This window comes from Eubalaena glacialis, chromosome 3 (genome assembly GCF_028564815.1).
Source record: "Eubalaena glacialis isolate mEubGla1 chromosome 3, mEubGla1.1.hap2.+ XY, whole genome shotgun sequence".
Taxonomy (NCBI): domain Eukaryota; kingdom Metazoa; phylum Chordata; class Mammalia; order Artiodactyla; family Balaenidae; genus Eubalaena; species Eubalaena glacialis.
This window is the reverse complement of record NC_083718.1, coordinates 86,844,900-86,866,401: the sequence shown is the minus strand read 5'-3', so window position 1 is coordinate 86,866,401 and position 21,502 is coordinate 86,844,900. Positions and strand designations below refer to the sequence as shown.

Sequence of the window (21,502 nt, the reverse complement as noted above, 5' to 3'; positions counted from 1 at the left end):
TCCCTTGGACGCATTTCCCATCTGGTCCTCTCATCCTCCCACTCACTACAGGGAAGGATTCGTCCCCTTTGTGTCCTGTCAGAACCCTTTACGCTCCGTGCAGGGCACAGAGATCCAGGCCACAGCCAAGGGGCAGCTGCACTTCCCAGAAGGGCCTTTCCCGAGGTAGGCGGTTCCAGCGCTCAGGCTGACCCGAGACCCCACTGCCCGCCAAGGCAACCGGGAAGGAGACCGGAGGGCAGCCGGTCCGGGGGGATTCCTACTAGCACAGAACGTGCCTGGCCTGCACTTCGGGGGCGGGGGGGAGCTGAATAAAACTCCTCCTGAAGCTTCTCTACAGCCTGAAGAGAACGGATTTCAGGTTCCTGAAAGGGCAAGGGGGCCTCCTCGCGAGGACAGAGGCTTCCCCTGGTCTTGGAGGACAAGTCCCGCAGAAGCTGCCTTTCAGAGACACGCCAAACGAAAGGAGCAATCTTGAGTGGAGATGTCTGCAAGGAGCTCTCAAGTGGTGTCGCCATTCTTATATACGGAGAGAGAGTGAGAAACCCAACGTGGGAAAATGTTTACTGTGCACTTACGTACAGAATATACGATGTTATTACTCTTGCAACTTTCTTGTATGTTTCAAAGGGCTTTGGTTTGGGTTCTTAATGAATGTTTGGAACTCGAGTCCCCGATTCTCTTGGGATGAGAACGCGGTAAATAAGACTTCGGGTTTGTACCATGCAGGGAGAAAAGAGCCGAGGCGAGAGCCGGCCAGCCCAGGCTGTTCCTTACATCTCACGTCCTCCAGCCTGCGCGACGTCAAGGACCCTGAGGCCGGGACTCAGCGGCATTTGGGGACTCAGTGCAGAAGCTCTTCTGCATCTGAACCTTGAAGCAAAACACAGCTCTGGTCGGGGCAGGAAGAGGAAGACTCCTGCCAGTGGAGACGCTGAAGGGGAAAAAAAGAAAAAAAAAAGTTTACAAAGGCTTCCCTGACCGGGAATCGAACCCGGGCCGCAGCGGTGAAAGCGCCGAATCCTAGCCACTAGACCACCAGGGAACCATTGAGGAGCCCCGACGTAGCGTCTCCAGATGCAAATGGTAAAAGTCAAGATTAAACTTCAGAGACCCGGAGCGCAGGAACGGAGATTTCCCAGAAGCCCAGGGCTGAATGCAGCTGTGCAAGGCTCCCAGCCCTTGCCCGGCTGCTCATCACCCTTCACCTCTCCAGTCTTGGGCGACGCCTTGGGCCCTGAGACAGGACCCAAGGTCCGTCCTGCTCTAGCTTCAGCGCTGTGTGCTGCCGAGCCAAGGTCCTGCTCTCTTTCTGAACCTCGCTTTTCCCTTGAGTCAGGTGCCGACTGGGATGTCAGCAGGTGATGGGCGGATCCGTCCACTTCCTGATCTCTGCCCTGGCTCTGGGGGCTCTCCTGGAGACGGCACCGGTACGGGCTCCTTCCCCTCCGCGACCGGCTCAATTCGTGGAGCCTGACGTTGTTCATTTCCGTGTCTTTGGCTCGGGTCCCCGGTGCACAGTTGGGTTCGGTCTCTTTTGTTGCGTCACGCAAATCAAACTGTTGCGTACGTGTGCCGAGGTGGGGGAAAGCCAAGTGTGCTTCACAGGGATGAACTCCTTGGTTTTCAGAGACATAACTCGTGTGAACACGTGGAAGAGGTTTAGGCGCCTGCTTAGTAGGTGCGGGGATTTCCGGATGTAAAAATGACCCGAAGTCAGCCTGGTCCTTTGCCCACTTGGATTAGCTGGCTGTGGCCTGCCCTCCACAGTGCCTCAGAGCAGAGAAAGGAGGGCGGGTTCCTGGTGCTGAGCAGGCTCTCAGGCAGTAAGCGAACTCCTGCCCTGTACCTTGGGGATGGAAACTGAGGCTGCGCCCGCTGCCTCACCCCCTGCCTTTCGCCCGTTTGGGTTTTTTGAATGGGAAGGTAAAAACTTCAGAAAGGAAGGACGTTTGTTTCCGCCCGGTTTCGAACCGGGGACCTTTCGCGTGTGAGGCGAACGTGATAACCGCTACACTACGGAAACACGGCGGGTGCTACCGCCTTAGTGGCACGTCCCTGAAATCCGTAGGTCCTGCCACCACTATCCTAGTCGCCAACTTTTTCAACTGAAGAATGAACCTTGAAGCCCCGAGATCTCTCAGGCAAGGAGACTGCGGCTTCCGAGAGGCCCTGCTTTCAGGGTTCCTCGCCGGCCCCGAAGGGAGGACCCCCGAGCCTCCCACAGCCGGCCTTCGGGCTCCCGCACCGACCGCAGAGTCCGCGGATCCACGGCTGTGCCCCCGAGTGCAGGGGTCGCCCCCGCTGCTGACTCCTCAGCTCCCAGAAGCCGCGGGAGCCGGGGCTTCGGGCAAGTGCCCTTTGGGCCTAAGGGGAAAAGGTAGAGAAGTAGGTTCACTCCAGTGAGCTTCTCTCTCTCTGGAGCGGATCCTGTGGGTCCTAGCTGCATTTCTCCAAAGCCTGCAAACAGAATTCCTTTCATCCAGACTTGATTGAGTCGTTTTCAGGGTGAATGCTAGCTTGCTACAAACACTCCGTCGTACCTGAAGGAGGAAATCTACAACTTCCAGGTAAATGCTCTTTTCTTCCTTTGATTTCTTCAAACAACAACAACCAAAAAGACAGGTCACTGGTACATACTTGCACTTTTCTTATAATACTTAACGTAAGTCTGACTATCTATGAAAAGCTCTTGCTGTAGAAACATGTGCAAGAGATCGTCTACCATGAGCTAAACGATCGTCATGCCTGCCCAAGGTCCAAGAATCTGATGAAGCTGGATCCAGTCCCCCACTGCCTTTCGATCACCGGTTAGATCACCGTCCAAACCAACCAATTTTCCAGATGCAGGTCACTAATATGAGGGAGAAGAGGTCAGCTAAACATTTAAACAATCGCAATTTGTTCTGGGGCATGTTGAAAGTCAGCAGTGGTACAGTTAGAAGGGGAAATAAAAGACTTCATGATAACGATAATACCAGCTTTCTCGAGCTTTACTCAGTGACCAGCACTGTTCCTCAGTGCTTTACTGTGGAATAACTTACTAAGTCCACATAACAACCCTGGAAGATTGTGTAGGACTTTACCACCCCTTGTTGCAGATGAGAACACTGAGGCACTGAAAAGCTGAGCTAACCTTTCCAGGGTCTCACCCCCCGTGACAGTGAGAGCCAGCACTCAGACCCAGGCAGTTTGCCTCCAGAGCCCCTGCCCTTGGCCACCATGCTCACGGGTAACTGAGAAAACTTCACTGAGATTTGCATCCCTTCCTTGTTCAACCTCCAAGATTTCAAAAGGAAAAGAAGATTGAAAGGTAGGCCTACAAACCTCGCCAAACTCATTAATGAAATGAAGAAGAAGAGGAGAAAGAGTAAACAGGACCATTGGAGAAGCAACGATGTTAGACGCAGAGAGAATGACGATGAGTTTGTTAAACACATACTAACTGGAAACTGTCTATTTAAAGACTAAGAAGGACCTATCTTCCAACCATTTAAGGCCTAAACTCTCCCTTTCCATGGCAGTCTCCACCCAAGAATAGATTTCAAAGCTACCAACATAGTGTATACAGATGTGAATATGAAAATCATACTTCAACATTAGTAGTAAAGAGATTATTTTTGAATTAAAAAAATTTTTTTTATACAGCAGGTTCTTGATCGTTATTTCATATATATTAGTGTATATATGTCAATCCCAATCTCCCAACGCATCCCACCACCACCAACCCCTCTGCCGCTTTCCCCCCGTTGGGGTCCATATGTTTGTTCTCGACATCTGTGTCTCTCTTTCTGCCCTGCAAGCCGGGTCATCTGAACCATTTTTCTAGGTTCCACAGATATGCGTTAATATACGATATTTGTTTTTCTCTTTCTGACTTACTTCAAGTAGTAAAGAGATTTTGAATGAGTTAGCTCACATGGTTACTAATAAAAATGGGAAACAGTTATTAGGATGTTGTCATTAAACAAAGACAGGATTTATAAAAGAGCCAGAAAAGAGAAGAGAGGAAACACACACACACACGCACACACAAACAAAGCCTGAGAAAGGGGGGTTTTCCCTTTCCTAGAGGAACAGATAGCTGAAAGCCATCAAACAGCTACTCTGGACGGGTTAATCTAGTGAAGTTCCGAACTAATCAGGTAAACGCTTTTGGCTATGTGTGGATGCTCAAAACTTCTTGAGAGTTCAGTGGTGAAATGCATGTGGCGGCTTTTCTTTGTGTACTACCTGCCAGTGTCCCCCTTTGGCACCTGTGAGTTAAGCCTAATTGAACTACTTTCCTCATCAGAATTTCTCAATTTCATATACCCCACCCCCTTCCTTGACTCATATTTATTCTTCAAAGAGCAGATTTGGTCATGAACACTTGATTCTCTCTTTGACACAGTATTAACAGTGGAATGTCAGCTTAAGGTAATGGTTGTGAGCAGCACATGAGTAAGTAGTCAGATATCCGATAGTGAAGGGAAGCCAAAAATCTGAGGACAGCAAACATATCACAGTAACTACTTTGAACTTACTTTCCCTCCTAGCCCAGGACAAAGCAGAAGAAAAAGTATCAACATCACTTTAACAGTAACCGAGTGGCATTAAACTTTTTAAAAATGAGGCATAATATGCATAAAGTACTAAGAGTGTACAGTTCCCAAACCATTACCAGTGTACACCAACCTGAATAACTGCTGAAGCAACCTGAATAACTAAGGTATGGAAAATTACCAGACCACAGAAGGCTTCCTCATGACTCTTCCCATGCAAGAGCTCAGAGTAATCACACACATACCCCTCCCAACCTCTCTGCCTGTTACTTTCACATAAATTGAATCACAGGGCATGCACTGGGTTTGGGGGGTTGGAGGGGCATGGGTCTGACTTCTTTCACTCACCATTATGTCTATGAAATTTAACCCTATTTTTCACGTAGTTCTTTGTCTCTGTGTGTATTCCTTGTAAGAATATAACTCGACATAGTTTTCTACTGTTGGACATTTCAGTTGTTTCCAATTGAAGATATTCTGAAATGGTACGAACATTTTTTTATGACCTTTGGTGGACATACACATTTTTCTAGGGCACCCCATTCCAAGAGAATAATGCCAGTGTTGACTTTCAAAATAATACTTTTGGGGGCTTCCCTGGTTGCGCATTGGTTAAGAATCTGCCTGCCAAGGCAGGGGACACGGGGTCGAGCCCTGTTCCGGGAAGATCCCACATGCTGTGGAGCAACTAAGCCCGTGCACCCCAACTACTGAGCCTACGCTCTAGAGCCCGTGAGCCACAACTACTGAGCCCTCATGCCACAACTACTGACGCCTGCCCGCCTAGAGCCCATGTTCCGCAACAAGAGAAGCCACCACAATGAAGCGTAGCCCCCAGTCACTGCAACTAGAGAAAACCCTCGCCCAGCAACGAAGACCCAACGCAGCCAAAAACAAATAAACAAAATACATTTTAAAAATTTATAAAAATAAAAATATATAAAAGTTGGGGGGTTTTTTGTTTTTTGTTTTTTGTTTTTTTCCAGCAGAAAGGGTTTATTCAGGAATAGCAGGAGAATTGCAATTCAGGACAAGCAAGCTATAGCAAAAGCCATAGGCAAGTCCCACAAACAAAGGAGAGGAAGGAAACTTACTTTACAGAGAAAGAGGAGGAAGCTGAGGGAGGTTGTTTTGAACCCAAGTCCATTGGAGAAAAGTGAAAGTTCAGGGTGATGACGGTTTCTCATTGCCAAGTTGCTGAATTCTTGCAGGAGATGCAACGAATATGTTTTTCTGTTGGGGCCTGTAATCGATGATTCTTGCTGTTGATGCTTCTTCTGTTTGGGTTTGTAATTGACGATACTTCCTGTCTTTGAACTTGAGTGGTACCCCATGAGAGCTCCCACTTCTGGTCTCCCGACTTCATTTGAGTGACGTTTCCCTTTATTAGTTTTCAAACCTGTCACAAGGAATTTTGAATTTTCTATTTTCATCTATGTGAATGTTTTAGGAGACTTATTACGTCAAAATATTATCATTACAACTTGTGGCCCTAGCAACTTTCAAGTGTTCAGTAGCTACATGTGGCTTGTACCTATCATATTGGAGAGCACAGGTCAAAGGTATAGCACAGCTAAAAGTACGATTTCTGGGCCACAGCATATAACTGTGTATGTATGACCCTCAGTGGATGCTGCCAAATTTTTTTCCAACCTGTGGAACTTTTGTATACCCTTTCCAGAAATGAATAAGAATTTCCAGTGCTCGCCATCCTGTCAACATTTGGTTTTGTTTGTCCTTTTTTTTAAAAAAGTAAGCTTTATTGAGGTGTAATTTACATAGTAAAATCTGCCAACATTAGATTATTCTACATTCTTTTCAATGATATCATGTCTTTGCCAAGCTGGATTTTGGTGCTTGCTGTGATAAAAAGCAAGTGCCATGCAAAAAGTGAATGTGTAACAAGAAGCAAGGAGGCGCTTTGAGAAGGTTTCAGAAGCTGTGCAGTGCGCAGCATGAAGGTTATGATTCTGACGTGTCAGAGCAGTGAAAACACAAGCCACTCTACTGAACTTTTGTCAAGGGAACACATAAGAATAGCCACAGCACCAGCCACAAACCTACAACATATAGAAATATATGTGAACCCAGAAAACAACAGCATTCCCCAACGAAAGCGCTGTTGTCAACCGACCTATCATGAAATTAGGGCAAACGGGAAGGACGAAGACAGAGAGAATTTGCAGGCAACCAAAGATGATTCGTTAATTAAATCAATTTAATGTTAGTCAAAGGATTAAAGTTAACTCTAGATCTTGAACTTGTAATTCAAGCTGACACATGCTGGACCATGAGAATGTTGGAATCATATATTGGTATATATGGAATCATATACTAGATGACGCCTAAAAATATTTACCAAAAATTGTAAGTGGAATAATTGAGTCGTCTGGTTCCTAGAATTACAAGTATTCATTCCTCTTTAAAGAAATTAGTATATTTAATGTACTTGACTAGTATATTTAATATACTTCAACACATAAATTTAAATTATTAGTCGTTGAAAACTTATTGGATACGTTTGCTTATTTAACCAGTACAACCAGTACAGGAAATTTAGGAAGTCCAACGTAACTCAGATTTTCAAGCCAAAATAAAGCCAAGACTTATATAACAGTATATTATACCACCACTCTTTTCTACATCATAACATAATCTGAAAATACATATATAGTCGTTTTTAGACCAAAATTATTAAACCAATCTAATTTTTCTGAGTAACCTCGATAAAAGCACACGACAGGACATAAACATTTTAAATGTCATTATATATAAAATGTATAAATTATTTAAATTGCTTCAAAGTATTAAGGGTCATCTTTGTAATCAATTTCATTTCGTTTCTCACTGTTGTTCCGAGTAATCAAGACCATTAATTTAATCTACAGCTAAATCTGTTATTGTTCCTTGTCACCAATTCAACAACAAAATTTTTCCTTATAGAAATACCACATTGAAAGCATAAGTGGTAAAGCATTCTTCCCAGAAATTCTTAATTTTCTTATTTTAAATTTATACAAGTGATTATTACTTTCCTGAAATTAATTGGGGAATTAATTTTTAATTAATTTAAATGTTTAGAGGCCTAATTTGTCTATTCTCTCCCAAGGAAGAGAAAGTATATTGTTTTGCTTCTGAGAAAATATATTTAAAGGGAAAAAAATTCATCAAACTAGTGGGCATTATTTAAGGTGAAAGCAGAGGCAATGATATGTTTTAACAGCAACTGACAGTGAGGGAAACACAATGAAATAAGTAAGCCACATTAGGTCCTTGAAGGAAGCTCATTAATGAAAATCGGAGTAATTCTGTGATATGCTTTTGAGTCTCCAGGGTATGTGTCTGTGCATGAAGTCATTGTCCTATGCTTTTGAGTCTCCAGGGTATGTATCTGTGCATGAAGTCATTGCTCCCCATCCATTTTTATTAACGACCGAACTGGCTTACAGTTCTGGAAGGTTTAAATCTTGATTTGTAGGGTTGTCACAAGTGCTCATGCTGCTGACTTTGTTGCTTGTTTGTAATGATATGTCTCTCCTCTGCTTTCTGTCGTCTGATTTCAGCAATCCCTGAAGGACGCTTGTTTGAATTTTTTCAGTTATTTAGGAACTTGAGTATACCAATGAAAGAAAGCTGCCTATTCCGTGCTAAAAATTCAATATTCTTCCTGTATTAATCCCCCTTATTTTTTTTTAAACATCTTTATTGAAGTATAATTGCTTTACAATGGTGTGCTAGCTTCTGCTTTACAACAAAGTGAATCAGTTACACATATACATATGTTGCCATATCTCTTCCCTCTTGCATCTCCCTCCCTCCCACCCTCCCTATCCCACCCCTCTAGGTGGTCACAAAGCACCGAGCTGATCTCCCTGTGCTATGCGGCTGCTTCCCACTAGCGATCTATTTTACATTTGGTAGTGTATATATGTCCATGACACTCTCTCACCCTGTCACATCTCACCCCTCCCCCTCCCCATATCCTCAAGTCCATTCTCTAGTAGGTCTGTGTCTTTATTCCCATCTTGCCACTAGGTTCTTCATGACCTCTTTTTTTTTTTTTTTTTTCCCTTAGATTCCATATATATGTGTTAGCATACTGTATTTGTTTTTCTCTTTCTGACTTACTTCACTCTGTATGACAGACTCTAACTCCATCCACCTCATTACAAACACCTCCATTTCATTTCTTTTTATGGCTGAGTAATATTCCATTGTATATATGTGCCACATCTTCTTTATCCATTCATCCGATGATGGACACCTAGGTTGCTTCCATGTCCTGGCTATTGTAAACAGAGCTGCAATGCATATTTTGGTACATGACTCTTTCTGAATTATGGTTTTCTCAGGGTATATGCCCAGTAGTGGGATTGCTGGGTCATATGGTAGTTCTATTTTTAGTTTTTTAAGGAACCTCCATACTGTTCTCCATAGTGGCTGTATCAATTTACATTCCCACCAACAGTGCAAGAGTGTTCCCTTTTCTCTACACCCTCTCCAGCATTTATTGTTTCTAGATTTTTTGATGATGGCCATTCTGACCGGTGTGAGATGATACCTCATTGTAGTTTTGATTTGCATTTCTCTAATGATTAATGATGTTGAGCATTCTTTCATGTGTCTGTTGGCAATCTGTATCTCTTCTTTGGAGAAATGTCTATTTAGGTCTTCTGCCCATTTTTGGATTGGGTTGTTTGTTTTTTTGTTATTGAGCTGCATGAGCTGCTTGTAAATCTTGGAGATTAATCCTTTGTCCGTTGCTTCATTTGCAAATATTTTCTCCCATTCTGAGGGTTGTCTTTTGGTCTTGTTTATGGTTTCTTTTGCTGTGCAAAAGCTTTTAAGTTTCATTAGGTCCCATTTGTTTATTTGTGTTTTTATTTCCATTTCTCTAGGACCTGGGTCAAAAAGGATCTTGCTGTGACTTATGTCATACAGTGTTCTGCCTATGTTTTCCTCTAAGAGTTTGATAGTGTCTGGCCTTACACTTAGGTCTTTAATCCATTTTGAGTTTATTTTTGTGTATGGTGTCAGGGAGTGTTCTAATTTCATACTTTTACATGTACCTGTCCAATTTTCCCAGCACCACTTATTGAAGAGGCTGTCTTTTCTCCACTGTATATGCTTGCCTCCTTTATCAAAGATAAGGTGACCATATGTGCGTGGGCTTATCTCTGGGCTTTCTATCCTGTTCCATTGATCTATATTTCTGTTTTGGTGCCAGTACCAAACTGTCTTGATTACTGTAGCTTTGTAATATAGTCTGAAGTCAGGGAGCCTGTTAATCCCCCTTATTAATGCTGAGTTCCTTAGGAGGGAACCATTGCATATTAAGATCATCCTTATTGTAGATATTACAGCTTTGCAGTTATTGACAAGGGTTGACTGGGCCCACGTGGTTTTTAGCAAATAGTGGAAAGACAAGAGGTGGACAGCTTCTCACTGCTGCGGTGTCACATACCAGGAAATACCAGAATCCTCAGGACAAGCCTCAGACAAAAAAGACTATCCGGGATAGGACCCCGAATGCAGTTCGGTAAACTTTGTGGGAGCAGATGTACAGGTGATAATCAGCATGGAACACCTGGAATGGTAATCAGCATGGAACACTTGGAATGGTAATCAGCACGGAAAACGCTGAATGGGTTCTAAAACCTCTCTCACCGTTCCTGGGTGGGCTCGAACCACCAACCTTTCGATTAGCGCCGAACGCGCTAACCCATTGCGCCACAGAGACAGCAGCACGCTGCTCTTCTGGCCTCTCTATGGAGTAGACACTTACCAATTCCTAGGCTGTGCCGCCTTTCTCGCAGGAAAACGGTACCAGTTCCAAAGCTTCGGAAAAACGGAAAGTTTAGAGCAGCCGATCGCACTGGACCTGAGACTGGGGCGAGGTCAGGAAAAGACAACACTAAGCACTATTATCATAGGGCAGCCACCCATGCAGACAATTCTGACAAGCACTTGAGAATACTCCCCCTCCCTTGGACGCATTTCCCATCTGGTCCTCTCATCCTCCCACTCACTACAGGGAAGGATTCGTCACCTTTGTGTCCTGTCAGAACCCTTTACGCTCCGTGCAGGGCACAGAGATCCAGGCCACAGCCAAGGGGCAGCTGCACTTCCCAGAAGGGCCTTTCCCGAGGTAGGCGGTTCCAGCGCTCAGGCTGACCCGAGACCCCACTGCCCGCCAAGGCAACCGGGAAGGAGACCGGAGGGCAGCCGGTCCGGGGGGATTCCTACTAGCACAGAACGTGCCTGGCCTGCACTTCGGGGGCGGGGGGGAGCTGAATAAAACTCCTCCTGAAGCTTCTCTACCGCCTGAAGAGAACGGATTTCAGGTTCCTGAAAGGGCAAGGGGGCCTCCTCGCGAGGACAGAGGCTTCCCCTGGTCTTGGAGGACAAGTCCCGCAGAAGCTGCCTTTCAGAGACACGCCAAACGAAAGGAGCAATCTTGAGTGGAGATGTCTGCAAGGAGCTCTCAAGTGGTGTCGCCATTCTTATATACGGAGAGAGAGTGAGAAACCCAACGTGGGAAAATGTTTACTGTGCACTTACGTACAGAATATACGATGTTATTACTCTTGCAACTTTCTTGTATGTTTCAAAGGGCTTTGGTTTGGGTTCTTAATGAATGTTTGGAACTCGAGTCCCCGATTCTCTTGGGATGAAAACGCGGTAAATAAGACTTCGGGTTTGTACCATGCAGGGAGAAAAGAGCCGAGGCGAGAGCCGGCCAGCCCAGGCTGTTCCTTACATCTCACGTCCTCCAGCCTGCGCGACGTCAAGGACCCTGAGGCCGGGACTCAGCGGCATTTGGGGACTCAGTGCAGAAGCTCTTCTGCATCTGAACCTTGAAGCAAAACACAGCTCTGGTCGGGGCAGGAAGAGGAAGACTCCTGCCAGTGGAGACGCTGAAGGGGAAAAAAAGAAAAAAAAAAGTTTACAAAGGCTTCCCTGACCGGGAATCGAACCCGGGCCGCAGCGGTGAAAGCGCCGAATCCTAGCCACTAGACCACCAGGGAACCATTGAGGAGCCCCGACGTAGCGTCTCCAGATGCAAATGGTAAAAGTCAAGATTAAACTTCAGAGACCCGGAGCGCAGGAACGGAGATTTCCCAGAAGCCCAGGGCTGAATGCAGCTGTGCAAGGCTCCCAGCCCTTGCCCGGCTGCTCATCACCCTTCACCTCTCCAGTCTTGGGCGACGCCTTGGGCCCTGAGACAGGACCCAAGGTCCGTCCTGCTCTAGCTTCAGCGCTGTGTGCTGCCGAGCCAGGGTCCTGCTCTCTTTCTGAACCTCGCTTTTCCCTTGAGTCAGGTGCCGACTGGGATGTCAGCAGGTGATGGGCGGATCCGTCCACTTCCTGATCTCTGCCCTGGCTCTGGGGGCTCTCCTGGAGACGGCACCGGTACGGGCTCCTTCCCCTCCGCGACCGGCTCAATTCGTGGAGCCTGACGTTGTTCATTTCTGTGTCTTTGGCTCGGGTCCCCGGTGCACAGTTGGGTTCGGTCTCTTTTGTTGCGTCACGCAAATCAAACTGTTGCGTACGTGTGCCGAGGTGGGGGAAAGCCAAGTGTGCTTCACAGGGATGAACTCCTTGGTTTTCAGAGACATAACTCGTGTGAACATGTGGAAGAGGTTTAGGCGCCTGCTTAGTAGGTGAGGGGATTTCCGGATGTAAAAATGACCCGAAGTCAGCCTGGTCCTTTGCCCACTTGGATTAGCTGGCTGTGGCCTGCCCTCCGCAGTGCCTCAGAGCAGAGAAAGGAGGGCGGGTTCCTGGTGCTGAGCAGGCTCTCAGGCAGTAAGCGAACTCCTGCCCTGTACCTTGGGGATGGAAACTGAGGCTGCGCCCGCTGCCTCACCCCCTGCCTTTCGCCCGTTTGGGTTTTTTGAATGGGAAGGTAAAAACTTCAGAAAGGAAGGACGTTTGTTTCCGCCCGGTTTCGAACCGGGGACCTTTCGCGTGTGAGGCGAACGTGATAACCGCTACACTACGGAAACACGGCGGGTGCTACCGCCTTAGTGGCACGTCCCTGAAATCCGTAGGTCCTGCCACCACTATCCGAGTCGCCAACTTTTTCAACTGAAGAATGAACCTTGAAGCCCCGAGATCTCTCAGGCAAGGAGACTGCGGCTTCCGAGAGGCCCTGCTTTCAGGGTTCCTCGCCGGCCCCGAAGGGAGGACCCCCGAGCCTCCCACAGCCGGCCTTCGGGCTCCCGCACCGACCGCAGAGTCCGCGGATCCACGGCTGTGCCCCCGAGTGCAGGGGTCGCCCCCGCTGCTGACTCCTCAGCTCCCAGAAGCCGCGGGAGCCGGGGCTTCGGGCAAGTGCCCTTTGGGCCTAAGGGGAAAAGGTAGAGAAGTAGGTTCACTCCAGTGAGCTTCTCTCTCTCTGGAGCGGATCCTGTGGGTCCTAGCTGCATTTCTCCAAAGCCTGCAAACAGAATTCCTTTCATCCAGACTTGATTGAGTCGTTTTCAGGGTGAATGCTAGCTTGCTACAAACACTCCGTCGTACCTGAAGGAGGAAATCTACAACTTCCAGGTAAATTCTCTTTTCTTCCTTTGATTTCTTCAAACAACAACAACCAAAAAGACAGGTCACTGGTACACACTTGCACTTTTCTTATAATACTTAACGTAAGTCTGACTATCTATGAAAAGCTCTTGCTGTAGAAACATGTGCAAGAGATCGTCTACCATGAGCTAAACGATCGTCATGCCTGCCCAAGGTCCAAGAATCTGATGAAGTTGGATCCAGTCCCCCACTGCCTTTCGATCACCGGTTAGATCACCGTCCAAACCAACCAATTTTCCAGATGCAGGTCACTAATATGAGGGAGAAGAGGTCAGCTAAACATTTAAACAATCGCAATTTGTTCTGGGGCATGTTGAAAGTCAGCAGTGGTACAGTTAGAAGGGGAAATAAAAGACTTCATGATAACGATAATACCAGCTTTCTCGAGCTTTACTCAGTGACCAGCACTGTTCCTCAGTGCTTTACTGTGGAATAACTTACTAAGTCCACATAACAACCCTGGAAGATAGTGTAGGACTTTACCACCCCTTGTTGCAGATGAGAACACTGAGGCACTGAAAAGCTGAGCTAACCTTTCCAGGGTCTCACCCCCGGTGACAGTGAGAGCCAGCACTCAGACCCAGGCAGTTTGCCTCCAGAGCCCCTGCCCTTGGCCACCATGCTCACGGGTAACTGAGAAAACTTCACTGAGATTTGCATCCCTTCCTTGTTCAACCTCCAAGATTTCAAAAGGAAAAGAAGATTGAAAGGTAGGCCTACAAACCTCGCCAAACTCATTAATGAAATGAAGAAGAAGAGGAGAAAGAGTAAACAGGACCATTGGAGAAGCAACGACGTTAGACGCAGAGAGAATGACGATGAGTTTGTTAAACACATACTAACTGGAAACTGTCTATTTAAAGACTAAGAAGGACCTATCTTCCAACCATTTAAGGCCTAAACTCTCCCTTTCCATGGCAGTCTCCACCCAAGAATAGATTTCAAAGCTACCAACATAGTGTATACAGATGTGAATATGAAAATCATACTTCAACATTAGTAGTAAAGAGATTATTTTTGAATTTTTAAAAATTTTTTTATACAGCAGGTTCTTAATACTTATTTTATATATATTAGTGTATATATGTCAATCCCAATCTCCCAACGCATCCCACCACCACCAACCCCTCTGCCGCTTTCCCCCCGTTGGGGGTCCATATGTTTGTTCTCGACATCTGTGTCTCTCTTTCTGCCCTGCAAGCCGGGTCATCTGAACCATTTTTCTAGGTTCCACAGATATGCGTTAATATACGATATTTGTTTTTCTCTTTCTGACTTACTTCAAGTAGTAAAGAGATTTTGAATGAGTTAGCTCACATGGTTACTAATAAAAATGGGAAACAGTTATTAGGATGTTGTCATTAAACAAAGACAGGATTTATAAAAGAGCCAGAAAAGAGAAGAGAGGAAACACACACACACACGCACACACAAACAAAGCCTGAGAAAGGGGGGTTTTCCCTTTCCTAGAGGAACAGATAGCTGAAAGCCATCAAACAGCTACTCTGGACGGGTTAATCTAGTGAAGTTCCGAACTAATCAGGTAAACGCTTTTGGCTATGTGTGGATGCTCAAAACTTCTTGAGAGTTCAGTGGTGAAATGCATGTGGCGGCTTTTCTTTGTGTACTACCTGCCAGTGTCCCCCTTTGGCACCTGTGAGTTAAGCCTAATTGAACTACTTTCCTCATCAGAATTTCTCAATTTCATATACCCCACCCCCTTCCTTGACTCATATTTATTCTTAAAAGAGCAGATTTGGTCATGAACACTTGATTCTCTCTTTGACACAGTATTAACAGTGGAATGTCAGCTTAAGGTAATGGTTGTGAGCAGCACATGAGTAAGTAGTCAGATATCCGATAGTGAAGGGAAGCCAAAAATCTGAGGACAGCAAACATATCACAGTAACTACTTTGAACTTACTTTCCCTCCTAGCCCAGGACAAAGCAGAAGAAAAAGTATCAACATCACTTTAACAGTAACCGAGTGGCATTAAACTTTTTAAAAATGAGGCATAATATGCATAAAGTACTAAGAGTGTACAGTTCCCAAACCATTACCAGTGTACACCAACCTGAATAACTGCTGAAGCAACCTGAATAACTAAGGTATGGAAAATTACCAGACCACAGAAGGCTTCCTCATGACTCTTCCCATGCAAGAGCTCAGAGTAATCACACACATACCCCTCCCAACCTCTCTGCCTGTTACTTTCACATAAATTGAATCACAGGGCATGCACTGGGTTTGGGGGGTTGGAGGGGCATGGGTCTGACTTCTTTCACTCACCATTATGTCTATGAAATTTAACCCTATTTTTCACGTAGTTCTTTGTCTCTGTGTGTATTCCTTGTAAGAATATAACTCGACATAGTTTTCTACTGTTGGACATTTCAGTTGTTTCCAATTGAAGATATTCTGAAATGGTACGAACATTTTTTTATGACCTTTGGTGGACATACACATTTTTCTAGGGCACCCCATTCCAAGAGAATAATGCCAGTGTTGACTTTCAAAATAATACTTTTGGGGGCTTCCCTGGTTGCGCATTGGTTAAGAATCTGCCTGCCAAGGCAGGGGACACGGGGTCGAGCCCTGTTCCGGGAAGATCCCACATGCTGTGGAGCAACTAAGCCCGTGCACCCCAACTACTGAGCCTACGCTCTAGAGCCCGTGAGCCACAACTACTGAGCCCTCATGCCACAACTACTGACGCCTGCCCGCCTAGAGCCCATGTTCCGCAACAAGAGAAGCCACCACAATGAAGCGTAGCCCCCAGTCACTGCAACTAGAGAAAACCCTCGCCCAGCAACGAAGACCCAACGCAGCCAAAAACAAATAAACAAAATAAATTTTAAAAATTTATAAAAATAAAAATATATAAAAGTTGGGGGGTTTTTTGTTTTTTGTTTTTTTCCAGCAGAAAGGGTTTATTCAGGAATAGCGGGAGAATTGCAATTCAGGACAAGCAAGCTATAGCAAAAGCCATAGGCAAGTCCCACAAACAAAGGAGAGGAAGGAAACTTACTTTACAGAGAAAGAGGAGGAAGCTGAGGGAGGTTGTTTTGAACCCAAGTCCATTGGAGAAAAGTGAAAGTTCAGGGTGATGACGGTTTCTCATTGCCAAGTTGCTGAATTCTTGCAGGAGATGCAACGAATATGTTTTTCTGTTGGGGCCTGTAATCGATGATTCTTGCTGTTGATGCTTCTTCTGTTTGGGTTTGTAATTGACGATACTTCCTGTCTTTGAACTTGAGTGGTACCCCATGAGAGCTCCCACTTCTGGTCTCCCGACTTCATTTGAGTGACGTTTCCCTTTATTAGTTTTCAAACCTGTCACAAGGAATTTTGAATTTTCTATTTTCATCTATGTGAATGTTTTAGGAGACTTATTACGTCAAAATATTATCATTACAACTTGTGGCCCTAGCAACTTTCAAGTGTTCAGTAGCTACATGTGGCTTGTACCTATCATATTGGAGAGCACAGGTCAAAGGTATAGCACAGCTAAAAGTACGATTTCTGGGCCACAGCATATAACTGTGTATGTATGACCCTCAGTGGATGCTGCCAAATTTTTTTCCAACCTGTGGAACTTTTGTATACCCTTTCCAGAAATGAATAAGAATTTCCAGTGCTCGCCATCCTGTCAACATTTGGTTTTGTTTGTCCTTTTTTTTAAAAAAGTAAGCTTTATTGAGGTGTAATTTACATAGTAAAATCTGCCAACATTAGATTATTCTACATTCTTTTCAATGATATCATGTCTTTGCCAAGCTGGATTTTGGTGCTTGCTGTGATAAAAAGCAAGTGCCATGCAAAAAGTGAATGTGTAACAAGAAGCAAGGAGGCGCTTTGAGAAGGTTTCAGAAGCTGTGCAGTGCGCAGCATGAAGGTTATGATTCTGACGTGTCAGAGCAGTGAAAACACAAGCCACTCTACTGAACTTTTGTCAAGGGAACACATAAGAATAGCCACAGCACCAGCCACAAACCTACAACATATAGAAATATATGTGAACCCAGAAAACAACAGCATTCCCCAACGAAAGCGCTGTTGTCAACCGACCTATCATGAAATTAGGGCAAACGGGAAGGACGAAGACAGAGAGAATTTGCAGGCAACCAAAGATGATTCGTTAATTAAATCAATTTAATGTTAGTCAAAGGATTAAAGTTAACTCTAGATCTTGAACTTGTAATTCAAGCTGACACATGCTGGACCATGAGAATGTTGGAATCATATATTGGTATATATGGAATCATATACTAGATGACGGCTAAAAATATTTACCAAAAATTGTAAGTGGAATAATTGAGTCGTCTGGTTCCTAGAATTACAAGTATTCATTCCTCTTTAAAGAAATTAGTATATTTAATGTACTTGACTAGTATATTTAATATACTTCAACACATAAATTTAAATTATTAGTCGTTGAAAACTTATTGGATACGTTTGCTTATTTAACCAGTACAACCAGTACAGGAAATTTAGGAAGTCCAACGTAACTCAGATTTTCAAGCCAAAATAAAGCCAAGACTTATATAACAGTATATTATACCACCATTCTTTTCTACATCATAACATAATCTGAAAATATATATATAGTCGTTTTTAGACCAAAATTATTAAACCAATCTAATTTTTCTGAGTAACCTCGATAAAAGCACACGACAGGACATAAACATTTTAAATGTCATTATATATAAAATGTATAAATTATTTAAATTGCTTCAAAGTATTAAGGGTCATCTTTGTAATCAATTTCATTTCGTTTCTCACTGTTGTTCCGAGTAATCAAGACCATTAATTTAATCTACAGCTAAATCTGTTATTGTTCCTTGTCACCAATTCAACAACAAAATTTTTCCTTATAGAAATACCACATTGAAAGCATAAGTGGTAAAGCATTCTTCCCAGAAATTCTTAATTTTCTTATTTTAAATTTATACAAGTGATTATTACTTTCCTGAAATTAATTGGGGAATTAATTTTTAATTAATTTAAATGTTTAGAGGCCTAATTTGTCTATTCTCTCCCAAGGAAGAGAAAGTATATTGTTTTGCTTCTGAGAAAATATATTTAAAGGGAAAAAAATTCATCAAACTAGTGGGCATTATTTAAGGTGAAAGCAGAGGCAATGATATGTTTTAACAGCAACTGACAGTGAGGGAAACACAATGAAATAAGTAAGCCACATTAGGTCCTTGAAGGAAGCTCATTAATGAAAATCGGAGTAATTCTGTGATATGCTTTTGAGTCTCCAGGGTATGTGTCTGTGCATGAAGTCATTGTCCTATGCTTTTGAGTCTCCAGGGTATGTATCTGTGCATGAAGTCATTGCTCCTCATCCATTTTTATTAACGACCGAACTGGCTTACAGTTCTGGAAGGTTTAAATCTTGATTTGTAGGGTTGTCACAAGTGCTCATGCTGCTGAATTTGTTGCTTGTTTGTAATGATATGTCTCTCCTCTGCTTTCTGTCGTCTGATTTCAGCAATCCCTGAAGGACACTTGTTTGAATTTTTTCAGTTATTTAGGAACTTGAGTATACCAATGAAAGAAAGCTGCCTATTCCGTGCTAAAAATTCAATATTCTTCCTGTATTAATCCCCCCCCTTTTTTTTTTTAAACATCTTTATTGGAGTATAATTGCTTTACAATGGTGTGCTAGCTTCTGCTTTACAACAAAGTGAATCAGTTACACATATACATATGTTGCCATATCTCTTCCCTCTTGCATCTCCCTCCCTCCCACCCTCCCTATCCCACCCCTCTAGGTGGTCACAAAGCACCGAGCTGATCTCCCTGTGCTATGCGGCTGCTTCCCACTAGCGATCTATTTTACATTTGGTAGTGTATATATGTCCATGACACTCTCTCACCCTGTCACATCTCACCCCTCCCCCTCCCCATATCCTCAAGTCCATTCTCTAGTAGGTCTGTGTCTTTATTCCCATCTTGCCACTAGGTTCTTCATGACCTCTTTTTTTTTTTTTTTTCCCTTAGATTCCATATATATGTGTTAGCATACTGTATTTGTTTTTCTCTTTCTGACTTACTTCACTCTGTATGACAGACTCTAACTCCATCCACCTCATTACAAACACCTCCATTTCATTTCTTTTTATGGCTGAGTAATATTCCATTGTATATATGTGCCACATCTTCTTTATCCATTCATCCGATGATGGACACCTAGGTTGCTTCCATGTCCTGGCTATTGTAAACAGAGCTGCAATGCATATTTTGGTACATGACTCTTTCTGAATTATGGTTTTCTCAGGGTATATGCCCAGTAGTGGGATTTCTGGGTCATATGGTAGTTCTATTTTTAGTTTTTTAAGGAACCTCCATACTGTTCTCCATAGTGGCTGTATCAATTTACATTCCCACCAACAGTGCAAGAGTGTTCCCTTTTCTCCACACCCTCTCCAGCATTTATTGTTTCTAGATTTTTTGATGATGGCCATTCTGACCGGTGTGAGATGATACCTCATTGTAGTTTTGATTTGCATTTCTCTAATGATTAATGATGTTGAGCATTCTTTCACGTGTCTGTTGGCAATCTGTATATCTTCTTTGGAGAAATGTCTATCTAGGTCTTCTGCCCATTTTTGGATTGGGTTGTTTGTTTTTTTGTTATTGAGCTGCATGAGCTGCTTGTAAATCTTGGAGATTAATCCTTTGTCCGTTGCTTCATTTGCAAATATTTTCTCCCATTCTGAGGGTTGTCTTTTGGTCTTGTTTATGGTTTCTTTTGCTGTGCAAAAGCTTTTAAGTTTCATTAGGTCCCATTTGTTTATTTGTGTTTTTATTTCCATTTCTCTAGGACCTGGGTCAAAAAGGATCTTGCTGTGACTTATGTCATACAGTGTTCTGCCTATGTTTTCCTCTAAGAGTTTGATAGTGTCTGGCCTTACACTTAGGTCTTTAATCCATTTTGAGTTTATTTTTGTGTATGGTGTTAGGGAGTGTTCTAATTTCATACTTTTACATGTACCTGTCCAATTTTCCCAGCACCACTTATTGAAGAGGCTGTCTTTTCTCCACTGTATATGCTTGCCTCCTTTATCAAAGATAAGGTGACCATATGTGCGTGGGCTTATCTCTGGGCTTTCTATCCTGTTCCATTGATCTATATTTCTGTTTTGGTGCCAGTACCAAACTGTCTTGATTACTGTAGCTTTGTAATATAGTCTGAAGTCAGGGAGCCTGTTAATCCCCCTTATTAATGCTGAGTTCCTTAGGAGGGAACCATTGCATATTAAGATCATCCTTATTGTAGATATTACAGCTTTGCAGTTATTGACAAGGGTTGACTGGGCCCACGTGGTTTTTAGCAAATAGTGGAAAGACAAGAGGTGGACAGCTTCTCACTGCTGCGGTGTCACATACCAGGAAATACCAGAATCCTCAGGACAAGCCTCAGACAAAAAAGACTATCCGGGATAGGACCCCGAATGCAGTTCGGTAAACTTTGCGGGAGCAGATGTACAGGTGATAATCAGCATGGAACACCTGGAATGGTAATCAGCATGGAACACTTGGAATGGTAATCAGCACGGAAAACGCTGAATGGGTTCTAAAACCTCTCTCACCGTTCCTGGGTGGGCTCGAACCACCAACCTTTCGATTAGCGCCGAACGCGCTAACCCATTGCGCCACAGGACAGCAGCACGCTGCTCTTCTGGCCTCTCTATGGAGTAGACACTTACCAATTCCTAGGCTGTGCCGCCTTTCTCGCAGGAAAACGGTACCAGTTCCAAAGCTTCGGGAAAACGGAAAGTTTAGAGCAGCCGATCGCACTGGACCTGAGACTGGGGCGAGGTCAGGAAAAGACAACACTAAGCACTATTATCATAGGGCAGCCACCCATGCAGACAATTCTGACAAGCACTTGAGAATACTCCCCCCTCCCTTGGACGCATTTCCCATCTGGTCCTCTCATCCTCCCACTCACTACAGGGAAGGATTCGTCACCTTTGTGTCCTGTCAGAACCCTTTACGCTCCGTGCAGGGCACAGAGATCCAGGCCACAGCCAAGGGGCAGCTGCACTTCCCAGAAGGGCCTTTCCCGAGGTAGGCGGTTCCAGCGCTCAGGCTGACCCGAGACCCCACTGCCCGCCAAGGCAACCGGGAAGGAGACCGGAGGGTAGCCGGTCCGGGGGGATTCCTACTAGCACAGAACGTGCCTGGCCTGCACTTCGGGGGCGGGGGGGAGCTGAATAAAACTCCTCCTGAAGCTTCTCTACAGCCTGAAGAGAACGGATTTCAGGTTCCTGAAAGGGCAAGGGGGCCTCCTCGCGAGGACAGAGGCTTCCCCTGGTCTTGGAGGACAAGTCCCGCAGAAGCTGCCTTTGAGAGACAC

The 21,502-nt window shown here is 44.5% G+C and overlaps 2 non-coding genes across 2 annotated transcripts; both read right to left on the bottom strand.

Annotated features, from left to right (window-relative positions):
• Positions 1-1,953: 1,953 nt before the first annotated feature.
• On the bottom strand, positions 1,954-2,026 carry TRNAV-CAC (transfer RNA valine (anticodon CAC)). The gene has a single exon. It is a non-coding gene; the product is annotated as a tRNA-Val (tRNA).
• Positions 2,027-12,480: 10,454 nt separating this feature from the next.
• On the bottom strand, positions 12,481-12,553 carry TRNAV-CAC (transfer RNA valine (anticodon CAC)). Its single transcript has one exon. It is a non-coding gene; the product is annotated as a tRNA-Val (tRNA).
• Positions 12,554-21,502: the final 8,949 nt, after the last annotated feature.